A 13,780-nucleotide genomic window follows, 5' to 3' on the forward strand; every position below is an offset into this window, starting at 1 on the left:
TTAAAAAAAAATGTGCTATGAAAATGAGTGGTTACCCTAAATTGCTATATTTGAAGTAACATGACCTTGTAATGTCAGTGAAAGATTTTTCTAAGTAGATCAGGATTTCCTGTCAGCTCTGAAAGAAAACATCTTTGACTGGATTTAACATGATTTGGGGCAGGAAAAATATGGATGACTTGCTCCTCCCATCTCATATTTTGTTCCTTACACATTTAATTGATATTGGCAGAAATACAGACGTTAGATTGGTAAGCAACTGCAAGGCTTGTGATTGTATATTTAAATGAGTGGTACCATAGTACACCCTTATTTGGGAAAATGTTCTAAGACCTCTTAAAACTAGATAATACTGAACCCTGTATATACTATGTTTTTCTTATATATATATGCATATACATGTATGCATGTATACATGTATGCCTACAATAAAATTTTAATTTATAAATTAAGTGCAAATAAAATAGGAGATTAATAACTAGTAATAAAGTAGAGCAATTATACCAATATGCTATAATTAAAGTTATTTAAAATCTATGAATTGTTTATTTCTGCAATTTTCCCCTTGATATTGTAGACTGTGATTTACCACAGGTGAATGAAACTCTGAAAAGTGAAATTTCAGATAAGAATAACTCAGGTACATTTAAAATAAACATAAATATTACTGAATATAATTGAAGTATTTTATTATATAATTAAATGTATCATGTTTTTAAACTTTAATATAATTTTCATTGCATTTTTGGTGTAACAGTTTTAGAACCCTGATTTCTTATACTTTACATCCATATAATTAACCATTTGGAATTTATAACACAGTATTTAGTATTTTTAGTATATTTACTTATTTGTCTTCAGATATACAGACCTCTAACCAGGATTATGGATTTTGTAAATTCTTTCTTTTCTACCTTTGACTGGTAGACAAACAGTATTTAATAGGGTCCTTTACTTCTGAGAGCATACTTTGGCTATCTTGATTTAAAATTTTAGTTAAAATTTAATTGTCCAGGATGTTAAATAGAATTCTCCAAAGGATTATTACAATAAACTCTGTAACTAATTTTTCTTGAATTACAAAATTAATACGTAGCCCAGCATGATGGTGCATGCCTATAATCCCAGCAGCTGGGAAGCTGAGGCAGGAAGATCTCGAGTTCAAGGCCAACCTCAGCAAAAGCGAGGCGCTAAGCAACTCAAGTGAGTCCCTTTCTCTAAATAAAATACAAAATAGGGATGTAGATGTGGCTCAGTGGTCGATTTCCCTTTACTTCAATTCCCAGCAAACAAATCTATAATCCTGTCTGCCAAAAGAAAAGTATTAACAGTGTGAGTATTGTAATATCAAGTATTGTATTTTAAATACCTTTACGCCCATTTTATTGAACCATGATAGTCTTTCATACGCATGTATCATAAGTAATTATTTCCTTTCTGATGAAAAATTAAGTTTTGATGTTTTTCTATGACAAATAATTTTTGATGAACACATTTTTCCATGAAGCATTTTTCTGAATTCAGGTAATTTTCTTAAATCATATTTTCTAATTATGTTATTATGGGCCAAAATAGGCATGATTTTGTAGTAATTACTGCATACCACCAAATTTCTGATTAAAAGATACTACTCCTGCCTGTTTTACTAGAAGAGTCTGACAGTGTCCATCCTTTGAGCTCTTCCTAAGACTGGACTTTCTCAATTTTTAAAATATTTCTAACTGGGTAATAGAAACCATGTTTCAATTTCAAAAAAATTACTTATTTTATAACAAGCTAGAAACTATGAAGTTTTATGATTGAATTAATTTTTGTGTGTACATATTTTTACTTGTTTATTTCTTATAAGAAAATTGTCCTTAGTTGTTAAATTTTCAGAACATAATACTATAAAAAAATTACATATTCTACATGCATGGGATAGAAAACAATTAATAAATCCCTTAAAGAGTAAGAGAATGGGGTATAAGTTTTCAGTGAAAAGTACTTGAAATGACCTTAAAATTTCATTACGTAGTTTATGAAAGTAAACAAGTTCTTCGTATTTTAATCCTTTGCTACCTCTTATAGAGTACTCTACAGTTTTAGACATATTTTAAGACCTAAAGTTCCTAAGACATGATATCTGTTCTGTACTGGGGAAAGGTTGTTGATAAAATTGTTAATTAGAAGCTTATCAAAATATCCATGTCGCTGTGTATTGTTAAATGCCCATGGGTCAAATGTAAATTACCCATAAATTATAACAGGAAAAGCAAAAGCTAAATCAGCAACTTGAAGGTCATATTTACCTGATAGAATAAAATGCTAATCAACTTAAAATTATTAAAGATGAGTATGTATATAAATAAGCATTTCTGAGCAAAATACACATTATAATTTATCTTAATTACTTAATAAAACTTTCAAATTAAATTTATGCAACTATTAAGTCAATCATAATTCCCTTTGATAAATTTAAAATTTATCTCATAAAACCTATAGAATGGAGCTTAAATATAAAGAATTTCAGTACTTGTGAATAATACCATAGAAGAATCAAGAAAAGCAAGAATGATGTTCTACACTTCTAACTCCTATGACCTCTTTATTAATTCTGTTCCATTTGTATCATTTCTAAGTGTAATTTCAGTATTAGAAGTTATATACATCAGGTACATAAAGTACTGTGAATGACACTAGGAGAAACCTCACAGAATTTATGTCCTATTAATAACAGAGACATTGTTGTGACTCATAAAGGCTAACTTACAGCTATTTGGCAAATAATTGAATATATGTGGGCAACAATATAGATCTTCTGTCATTCTTAGTTATTTACTTTCAGTTTTCATTCAAAATTAATTATATTCCTATATGATAAAACATAATAATGTTTGTGTGCATAAGTTGAACCTTAGATTTTCTGTTTTGAAAATTTCATTATTAAGTATGTGCCAGATTATTCAAAGTTAGTAAATGTCCATTGGACTCTCTGCTGTTTCTAGCCCTATGCAAGGTTCTAGAATTATCACAATGAGAACAACCAGTCTCTGCCCTTAATAACATTGCAGTAATGGATAAATTGACTAATGCAATTGCGAGTATCAGTTCCAACATTCTATTAACTAGCCCTTCACTACTACCAAAGCTGTTGACTCACCTCTGCTCCAGTGAACTAACCAAAGTATCTATAAGGGTACAGAAGAGATTCAAATATATTCAAACCCAGAACTAACAAAAAATAATGCTTTATTTTAGTTGACTGAGAATAAAATCAACCTAGTTGAGAACAAAGTAAATTGACTTTATTTGGCACTAATTAGGATTCCAATATGGAAAAACACAGATTCTAGCAATCATGAAAATGTTATCTAAGGCTTTACAAAATGGTGGCTGTATTTATACCTGTAAGCTGAAGGGGGTGTTGGAAATTACATCACACGTTAGTGAGGAGTTATGATTGGTACTGGCAAAATTAAACTGTCTTGTAAGAAAGGGATTGTGTGTGATCTCACACCCAATTTGGGGACAGGAGTCCATTGTATGGAAGATCAGCAGAGGTTCACACAATGTTTTAGGAAACTGCAGTTTGGCTTAGTCCAAAGAAAATTGGCCCAGATCAAAAGTTCAGCAGTGGACATTTTTGAAGATCTGATTAACAGTGCATCCAAACTCCATTTTAAGTGTTCCAGACCAATGCTACTCTATTTTAATTTTTTACTTTACATATTTACTGAGTGATTTTTATGTGACCTATCCAATAGGCAATGATACAAATATATTTAGTTTTAGCCCTTGCAATAAGATAGAAGAAAGCTATTTTATGAAACCTACTTTACAGAAGGGAAACTGGGGTTTTTGAGGGGTTCCCATATCTACTGAGCAGTATTGCTGAGCCAGCTCTTAGATCACGTAACCCGTGTTTTTGCCATCAAGTCTTATCTATAGTGCTCAAGAGCATGATCTTCTTCAAGGCCAAGCCACTGATTCCTGTGGCAGGAATCAATATTTTTTTTGTAAATCCTTCTCTTTATAAAGAAATAAAAGAAATAGCATACCTTCCTGTGGAGCTGCTTTACTTCCAATTCTAACATGCAAAGCAGTGGGGATCTTTCCACTACATTGCTCTCTAATAACTGTTTCCTTTCTATTGCACATCAACTTTGGTCTGGTGCCTGTCAGAAAAAGAGGAAGCACTGTGTTAAATGTATTAAATAATAATTTTAATGGAAGTGTGAAGTAAAATTATCCAAACTGTGGAAAAGTGAAATTCATGGGAACAGTGTCAATGTAACACTTCCACACAGAGCAGACACTCATGCTCAAAGACTTCAATAACCTGGTGATGAAATTGTGTTTTTCTGAGGGAACAATTCTGTGCTCCTGAGTATTGTTCAGTTTTAATGAGCATTCATGCTGCTAAAGCAATGTGCTTATTCCTCTTTAGTTTGTTTTGAATAGAGCTTTTTGGCCAAAAGGAAATGTGCTTAGTCTTGTGATGTTAAGACCTAGAGGAGCCTGTGACCACCTTTGAGAAAAGGAAGGCTCCATGGAGCAAAAGCACAGGGGAAGAAGCTATGGGCTCTGAGGGTACTGCAAAATAAGCAAGTCTGGTAACCCAGAAACACAGACAGAAAGTGGGCACTGAGAGAAACCAGTCTTTCCAGAGAGACACTTGGCCCAGAATCAGCAGGAGGATCAGATAGGGAGAATAAATTGTTTCTGAAACTTGTATAGAGCACAAAAGTCTACCTTTCTAATAGTTCTGATACCTGCATTCATAATTTGCTTTCAATAAGATCCTCTCTGACTGAACACATCACAGGCAAGTCAAGAGAGCCTTATTATGGTCAATTGTGCACCTTTGGGTATGCCAAGCTGCTAACAGGCAAGGTACAGTAGGCCCAGTACCCACTGTATAACAGTCAAGGTGTGGGTAGGCCCAGAACCCAGTGTGTTAATCCTTTGCAGTATAAATGATCACAGGGGCCTTTTCCCTCCATTACCATTATCAGACTCATATGGAGTGAATATCATAGAGATAAAAAGTGATGCCAGATGTAGTAGTGCACACCTGTAATTCCAGCAGCTCGGGAGGCTGAGGCAGGAGGACCATGAATTCAAAGCCAGCCTCAGCATGTTAGAAAGGCCCTAAGCAACTCAGCTACTTAGCCAGACCCTGTCTCTAAAACTAATTAAAATAAAAAGATGAAAAGTGAGTTTTGAATAAAAATGTAGCAGTGAGTCATTTTCAAAGTATTATGAAGACTGTTTTTAAAATATTTATACATATGTCAACAATTATTACAAATGCTATGTCTTCAGCTCTTGCTTATAAAGGAAAGATGCTGTGGCTCCCAACCTACCCTCCAAAATTGGGTACTTTGTTGTATGCAACAGTATGTACATATTTTTTTAAAAAAAAATCTGTTGCTTTTTGGTAAAAATATCTGCTAAAATTTTCGATTACTTTTAAAAAGTTTGGTGATTCAGTCATTTCTATTGTTGGTTTTCTGCTGAAACCCACAAATGGTTCTTTGAAAAGATGATTCGCTGATATTTTTGATGGTGGTGGGTCATTGAGAGTTTCAAATGAGAGAGTAAAAATTGCTCCGAAAACTAGAAAGTTCTATACATAGTTAAAGTTTGGTTTTAATTTGGTAATGGTAGAATGAACAGCAATAAAGGGTTGCATTTTGGTCTTGTCTGAGGAACTGTACAGCTAACTTGTTGGGTTGAATTGAAAATGAGTAGAGAAATACTTAACCTCTAACCCTCAAATGGGGAAAATATCAAGTCCTATTGAATATTCTTGAGGACCAAGAGTATGTCTTGTTATGACTTACTTCAGGGTCTTTTTAAAAAAAAAAGAGAGAGGGAGGGAGAGAGAGAGAAATTTTAACATTTATTTTTTAGTTTTTGGCGGACACAACATCTTTGTTTGTATGTGGTGCTGAGGTTCGAACCCAGGCCGCATGCATGCCAGGCGAGCTCGCTACCGCTTGAGCCACATCCCCAGCCCACTTCAGGGTCTTTTCACGTGTCATTTACACTGCATGTAGACCAAAACCTCAGCCTTTTTGCTTGACTGAATTCATGACTCTGGCTCTGGTATCACTTCAGAATACAAGTTCATGAGTTTCTTGTGGAAACTGAGGCAGCAACAGTCCTTCAGGTCTGGTATGTCACAGACAGGACAGAGAAACTCTTAATAGAATAAACTAATACAAAAAAATGAAGGTGAAAATGTAATCCTTGCCTCCTTGCTCAAATTCCCATCCTACCCCCAAATTTACAAAACTTGTGGAGACCTCAGTCAACTCCAGCGTTTGGGATAGGGCTTGAGTCCAACCTCTGTGTACTCCAGGGAAATAGCTGATATCTGAAATTCCTGAGCACAGCCAGGAGACTTGAAGCCTGTAGTCAGGGGCTTACTTTGCAGAAAAGTGGGAGGAAGAGAAGAAAATAATCACTTTCCTTTATGACACATTTCAGTACATACCAAGATGCCTGGAGACTATTTAGGTGAGTCACTGGTCTGTCCTATCCATCTACCTCTCTGGGTCATAGATTCATGATGTTTTATGGTCGTAAGCTCTGCTGGACTCCTAACACAAGCAATCACCTTTTTTATAGATGAAATACAAATTTATAGACAAAAGGGCAAATAGCATAGCTGCTGGATATATCGTCTTATAGTCCTGGTAATCTTTCTGAAAAATTCAAATCTATAAAAACTCATTCCCAATGTACCAACAATTCAGATTCAACAATATTACATCCAATTTGTTACAGGACTCTCATAGTAAAACTGTGGCTTGTATAATCCAGTAAAAGCATTTGATGTCATTGTCCTCGTTAGCTTTTATTTTAGAAGAGATGGGGCAGATGTTAGTGAAATAGTGCATTTGGTTGATTCTCTATCCTCCTTGCTAATTTCTGAAGATAGCTTTCATGATAGTAACTTATCATGATATTTTAATAATATTAGTGAACATAATTAAACCATAATATTTATCATAAAAGCTTAAATAAGGAAAAGTTATGGAGAAGGTAGAATATTCCAGTGACATAGATAGAAATTCATACTAAATAGTTTAGAAGAGTATGTTTTACAAAACCTATTGAGCTATCAGGTAGTAGTTTCTGATAGGAAATTCTTCCCTTTGCTGGAAGGCAGTTGGAAGGGGAAGACTTTGCTGGAAACCTGCTGTTAGCACCCCAGGCTATTCAGCAGTCATGAGAGTCTTCAGCTGGCAAAATGAATAGATATAGCCAATATTTGTGAAACTCAGGACAGGTACCAGAATTTAAGACATTGCAACATTAATAGAAAAAATAGTTAAAGGCTCTTACTGTTTAAACATGGGGTAAAAACATGATGCAGACTGTGGCATTTGTTGCTTAAACCTCACAACCAAGAAGGTTTTTGTAATGAAGGTACAATTAACTGATGATATACTTACGTTAACTGCATTCAATTAGAGTCCCAAGAAGCACATGTCATAACAGATATCGGTGCTGCCCTTTGCCCTTTGCAGTATCATTTTGTGCATGAGCTCTAAAGTCACAAGAGCTCAGTTCAGTTCAAGCCCCACTCCTCAGGAATTGTGGGGCTTTACACATCAATTAATTTGTCTATGCCTTTTTTCCTTATCTATAATGTGAGGATAATTATCACAGCTACCTCATCTATACACGTGTGGGTAATAATAGTAGCTGCTACCTGAGGGAGTTGTTTTGATATTTAAAATAATAAGTATTAAAGCATTTAGAACAGTATGCACTTAGCAAGGTTTAGATAATATTAGTTGTAATTATCTTTTCAATATTCTAATATCTTTTCAATATTCTAAATTTGCAAATAAGCAAACTTAAGATCAGAATGCCAATGTAAATGCTTCGAATTATGGGCTAGAAAGTGGAAGGGAGAAAATAAAATCCAGTTCTACCTAATTACAAAGTTCTTATTCTTTTCCACATCATCATATTATAGCCCAGTGTATGGGCCAAAATAAAAGAAAAACAATCAGTCTATTGTTTTGGCTAGGTAAGTGGGGGGAAGCTGGATCTTTTGGAATGGTGAGTTTAAAACTGCTGCCTGATCATTTCAGTTGATAACGAGAGGTAGGATACAATTGTGGAAATGAATTAGAAAAGCATAATGAAAGTAGTTCCATTTTGGAAGCTATTCAAAATTTCATCCTATCTTAGGTCTGTGCTATGGGACTGCCAACAAATTTCTTTATACTCTGTGTCTTAACATTCTAATCTGTAAGTACAGGTGAAATCATCCTTTTGCTCCTTTCTTTCTTAAATCTTTAACCAGCTGTATACAATCAGCACTAGCTTTTTTTTCTGATTTAAGATTATCTCTTTTAAATTTTCAATAAATCTTTGTTACCATATACATGAGTAAATATTGTCTTTACTAGGTATATAAACTATGGCAAATTATTAAAAGAGTTAATGAGATAAATCAGTCCTAATCCTGCTTGCAAGAGTGCCGCCTTCTAGTAAGAGCAAGGCATGCACACAAAACTTTTAATACAAGGTAGAAAGCAGTGATTTCTTTTTTGGAGATACAACTGAAATGCTACTAAAATATAAACACATTCCTCCTAAGTGGAGATTTAGGGTTTTGAGTAGAGTTTAGAATTTGAATATGCAAAAATTCAGGGGAACAGTGATACTGTGATAGAGTTTAAAGAACATGAAATACTTACGTGAACTAAACAGCTTTATCAGTGTGTAGAGGATGTAAAGGGAAAAGTAGAAGATGGGATTCAATTTCTCAATAGAGACTTTGGGACAAGGCTAAGTTCTTATCAGTATCCTGGAGATGGGCAATAGATAACCACGGAAAGTTTTAAAGAGATGTTGATAACACAGACCTATATTTTTAGTAGGAAAATACAACAGCAGATTATTTGGCAGGAGAAAAGAAAAAGGTCAGCCAATTAGGAATTGCCATAATTCCTACCTAAGTCACTGAATGGACCAGTCTGTGTCTCTGCTTTGTAGATGTGGCTCAGTTCTTTGTTCAACTATGAAATGCTTATTAAAAGAATAAATAATAGTTTAAGGCTAAAGAAATAGTAAAATGATTGGTTGACCCATAATAAAATTAAATATACTTGAGTTGACAAGAATTAGAGTAATCCCGACCAAAATATAATGGCATTGTAGAAAATAAATTAAGAAACAGGAATTTTTTGTCCACAAAATATAATCCAATACATTAAAATTTTTTGTCCACAAATATAATCCAATACATTAAAATGTCTATGTTATTTGCAGAACAGGCCTGTTTAATGTTTTATTTTTGCTTATTTCCATATATGCAATCAAGACTGTAATATATTTTACATCCAAGCTTGTGCTATGAAAGATGATAGTATGGCCACATAATACTATAATAAACATAGTCTTGAAAATTTTACACCCAAAATTATTCACAGAAAAGTTTCCTCCACAATCTATTATAAAATCAATTGGCAAGTCTTTCTGCAGAATTTTTCCTTTGCTTCAGTTCAGTTTTGTGTGTGTGTGTATGTGTGTGTGTGTGTGTGTGTGTACTAAATTTTAAAATACTAGATCAGATAAATCATTTAAGCATTAGTTAGCCCAGATCTTCATTGATGGTTACAAAATACCCTGTAAATGAAGGCTCTATAAAGGAGAACATTTGACAGGTCTCTTCTTAAGTGCTTTTTAAAAAATTTGGTATTATTAACATTAGTAAAACATATTTTTTCCTCCTCCAGGGAGTCTTGGGAAATGATAATTCGCAAGCTTACACTACATTTACAAAATCATTAGCTCTTTTGTAACTAATTGCTATTACACTTTTTTTTTCTCCAGTAAGGTTTCTTAATACTTCCTTGCTTAGTACTTATCTTTTGTTGTAAGACCAACTTTCTTGGACAAAAAAAAAAAAAGGGAAAGGTATGTGCCCTAGCACCTCCCTTATCACCAACGAGGCATGGTTTCTCTTAAAGAATGCCTCAACTGTCCCATTTTTACTTGCCTTTTATCTTGAGCCACAGCCTTTCAGCAAAAGAAAAAAAAATTAAGAAAGGATGATTACATAAGTGGCCACCGTGGGATTTCTTGCATAAGGTAGGTTAAGGACAGATGCTTTTGGTCTTCAAGAGTTTGCTAGCTTTGCTCTGTGACCACTGACACTCATGTAGAGACTTGAAAAGACCCCAATAAAAATATAAGAAGGTTATGTCCCCTGATCTGGTTCAGTGAAGTCTTCTTGCTGATGGGTTCTTTGAAAAAGTTAGTGCATTTGAAAAGTCATCAGAACTGTTACTTCTACACTGAATATTTTATTAGCCATCTATCTATTTAACAGTCACTTTTTGATCAAGGCCAGATTTAGTTTTGAATATGGGTTCATAGATGGGGTATACCCTTTTTTTAAACAAATCACTCTCATAATGCATCTTTACCACTTTTGAATTATGATTTCTTTGAAGGAATTACAATTTGACGAACTCTCACATAGCTATGTGGATGTAGAATCCTATTGGACTTTCTCCCCAGCACCAGTCTGTTTTAACTATCTTGAGCCCATATAATCAGCAATGTATTTTTACAGTTTATGTTGGTAAGCCTTCCAAAGAATTTTTATTAGTTTTGATGGAAACAACTCTTCCAAGGCCCCATATTTCATCACTTTATTGAGCTGCTAATTAAAATAGATAATTATTAGAATAAGTGAAACTGGAATAAACAGGCTTGATGAAAAAATATAAGCAGAACTCAATATGCATAGGACTGAAGTAATGGGAGCAGCATTGCATCGTGGCAGTGGAGTGTGTCTGGCCAGCTGTAAGATTTCAGTGTGCTATGACAGCAAAGTGTGACAGCAGAAATGAAGACCATCAGCTAATTGTTGAGTTAGTTAATTGGAGGTTGATTAAATAAGCTTATTCCTCTCCACCTTTGTCAGCAGTTCTTCCTAAATCTCTAAAGAAGCCACATATTTTAAGCACAAATATTTATGAAATACAGCAACCCTGTGTAATTTTCAAAAATAAAGTTTCTTTTGCCTTTAAACAACTGGCACATTTAATAACAAACTAAGCTGCAACTGAGAACTAATAATTATTATCATTATCAAAAGCTTTTAATGGTACTGTCCTAAATGCTTTTATAATTTATTTATTCAAATTAGGTATATATGACAGCAGAACACATTTTGATTCATTGCACACAATTGCAGCACAACTTTTTATTTCTCTGGTTGTACAGGATGTAGCATCACACCATATGTGCAGTCATACATATATATAGGGTTGTGACATCCATCTCATTCCACCATCTTTCCTGCCCCCATGTCCCTTCCCTTCTCCACCCTCCCCTTTGCTCAAAGTTCCTCCATTTTTACCATGTCCCCCCATTTGTGCTAAATGTTTTTAACAAATTATGTTATCTAATCCTCTTAATGCCCATTAATTAGAAATTATTATTATCAGCATTAACAGATGAGAAAACTGAGGTCAAAGATGTAAAGAAATTTATTAAGGGTCTCACAGGGAATAGGCAAGTGTATGATTTGAGGTTCAGGTACCTCTGATCCTAAAGCCTTATCTTTTGATCATTATTCCATTGTTGACTATTGTATGATTTTTTTTAAAACTCCATATTTTTTACCCATGTAGTAGATTTTATAGGTTTCTCAGTCTTGATTGCTTTGTTATCAGTCTTCCCTAAAGATATTATTTTTTACCTTCTAGTGTCTGCACTAATTTCTAAATTATCAAAATTCATTTGAAATGTTCAACTGAATATTCACATCATACTTATTTTTAAGGGTCTTCTGGTTCTTTAATCTGGCTTCTTCCTACCTCTCTTCCTGACTTTATAAAAGTAATACCCATCCTGTGCTCGTTAGTGTTCTAACTAGTCTGACCTAGTCTGCCCTTGTCTCTGAAAAGTCTATGCACAAAGCAGTCAAGTTAGAGCTATTCTACTAAAGTTTGTCAAACCATGTCACATATCTCCTTAGACCTTTTGATGGCTTCAAGCCTCACAAGCTTCTGCTTCAAGATTCCTCTATATATTGGCCCCTCTCTTGGAACCTACTTTTCCCCAAAATAGATGATGCATGACTGGCAATCTGTTTGACCCTCCAACATTTTCTGTCCCCCTTACCACCCTCTTACAATATTTTCTCTATTATAAATTATCACTTTCTCATATGACATATATATTTTTTACTCATCTGTGTTGTGTTTCTATATTAACTGTCTGAGGTAAATATCTGTTTTGTTACATTGCTGAATTCTCAAGACCTAGACCAGGGCACAGCATAGAGTAACACTTTTCATTTCAGTGGATGAATGGTTGAAAGAATGCATGATGATTTCAATTTCAAAATGCAATAAAATTATGATGTATATGGGTGAGAAAGTGAACATGTTTAAAATATTTGTGAAACCACACAGTTTGAAGAACAGACATTTATACCTAACTTTTTTAAATTATTTTTTGAGGTGCTGGGGATTGAAACCACGGCCTCGTGTATTCAAGGGAAGCACTCTACCAACTGAGCTATATCCCCAGCCCTACACCTAACCTTTAAGATATAAAGAATAAATTCATAACTTTCAATGTTATTTCATTTTGGCAATTCAAAATTCTTTAATCATAAGAAAGATTAAAAATTTCATTTGTCATATAGTTATAGAATAAATAACAATAAATGTGTCTGTACACATGTATAAAAATGATTATAGTTATACATTTTATACACATGTATGCATTCACACACATATACAGATAAATGTTTCTATGTTAGAATTCTAGGACGTACTTTTGGATTTTATTCAACAAGAAAAACCCCATTGTACTTTACCATGCGGTAGTTTTATAATCTACCAAACCAACTTCATCTAAGTCTGTTACAATTAAGGGACAAAGAACAGCCACAAATGGACTGTATCAAGTACTTCTTCAACTTAAAAGCTTGACTAAGAGGGAATTACAGCAGCCTGTTCTTCAGGTTTTGAGAGGCTTACGAGTTCAGGTTGATTAAATTACACAACTGAAAGAAACATTTTGAAATCATGAGCACTATATGAGTTTCCATGAAAAAATACAGAGACAAAAAATAAATAACCAGAGTCTTAACTTAGCCCAGAACAATGTCACATGTCTGGTAGGTTAGCAGACATGGAAATATTATACTCATTGTGGCTATATAGAAGAAAATAATTTGGTTTGCTATTATATATTTTTGCCATAATCACTCTTACTCATTTGGCAGGAGAGATACATCAAGTATAATTTTAAGATCAATATTAAGGGAAGACACTTTCACTCACACAGCAATCCCACTGCATCCACATCTGTAATATTAATATAAAGGTATGAAAGGAAACTATATGGGTTTCTTCAATTCTATTGTGGTATTATGCTAATAAATCCCAGAATTCACAATTTGTCTAACATCACAAGGTGTTTGAGGACTAAGTTGTGTCCTGTGACTCTGTTAACACTGTAGCCCTATTCATAATTTTCCCTGAACTTCAGTTATTTTACAACATGATCTTTAAAAGCTTAGTGATATCAGCTATATCACATATCTAGCTTACTAATTACATGGAGTAACCTGCCTAGAGATGTGCTTCTTAATAAATTTTCCAGGCAAGCTTGTGAACAAATCAAGCTGGGGAATAAATCTCTATCTTGCAAATTTAACACAAAAGAGAACTGCACTCTGTTGTAAATTCAAGTTTTGCATCTTGTGTTAAGTTCTGAGTTGCCTCTGGAAATAACAAAT

Source organism: Spermophilus citellus (assembly GCF_964194105.1).
Source record: "Spermophilus citellus genome assembly, chromosome: 16".
Lineage (NCBI taxonomy): Eukaryota > Metazoa > Chordata > Mammalia > Rodentia > Sciuridae > Spermophilus > Spermophilus citellus.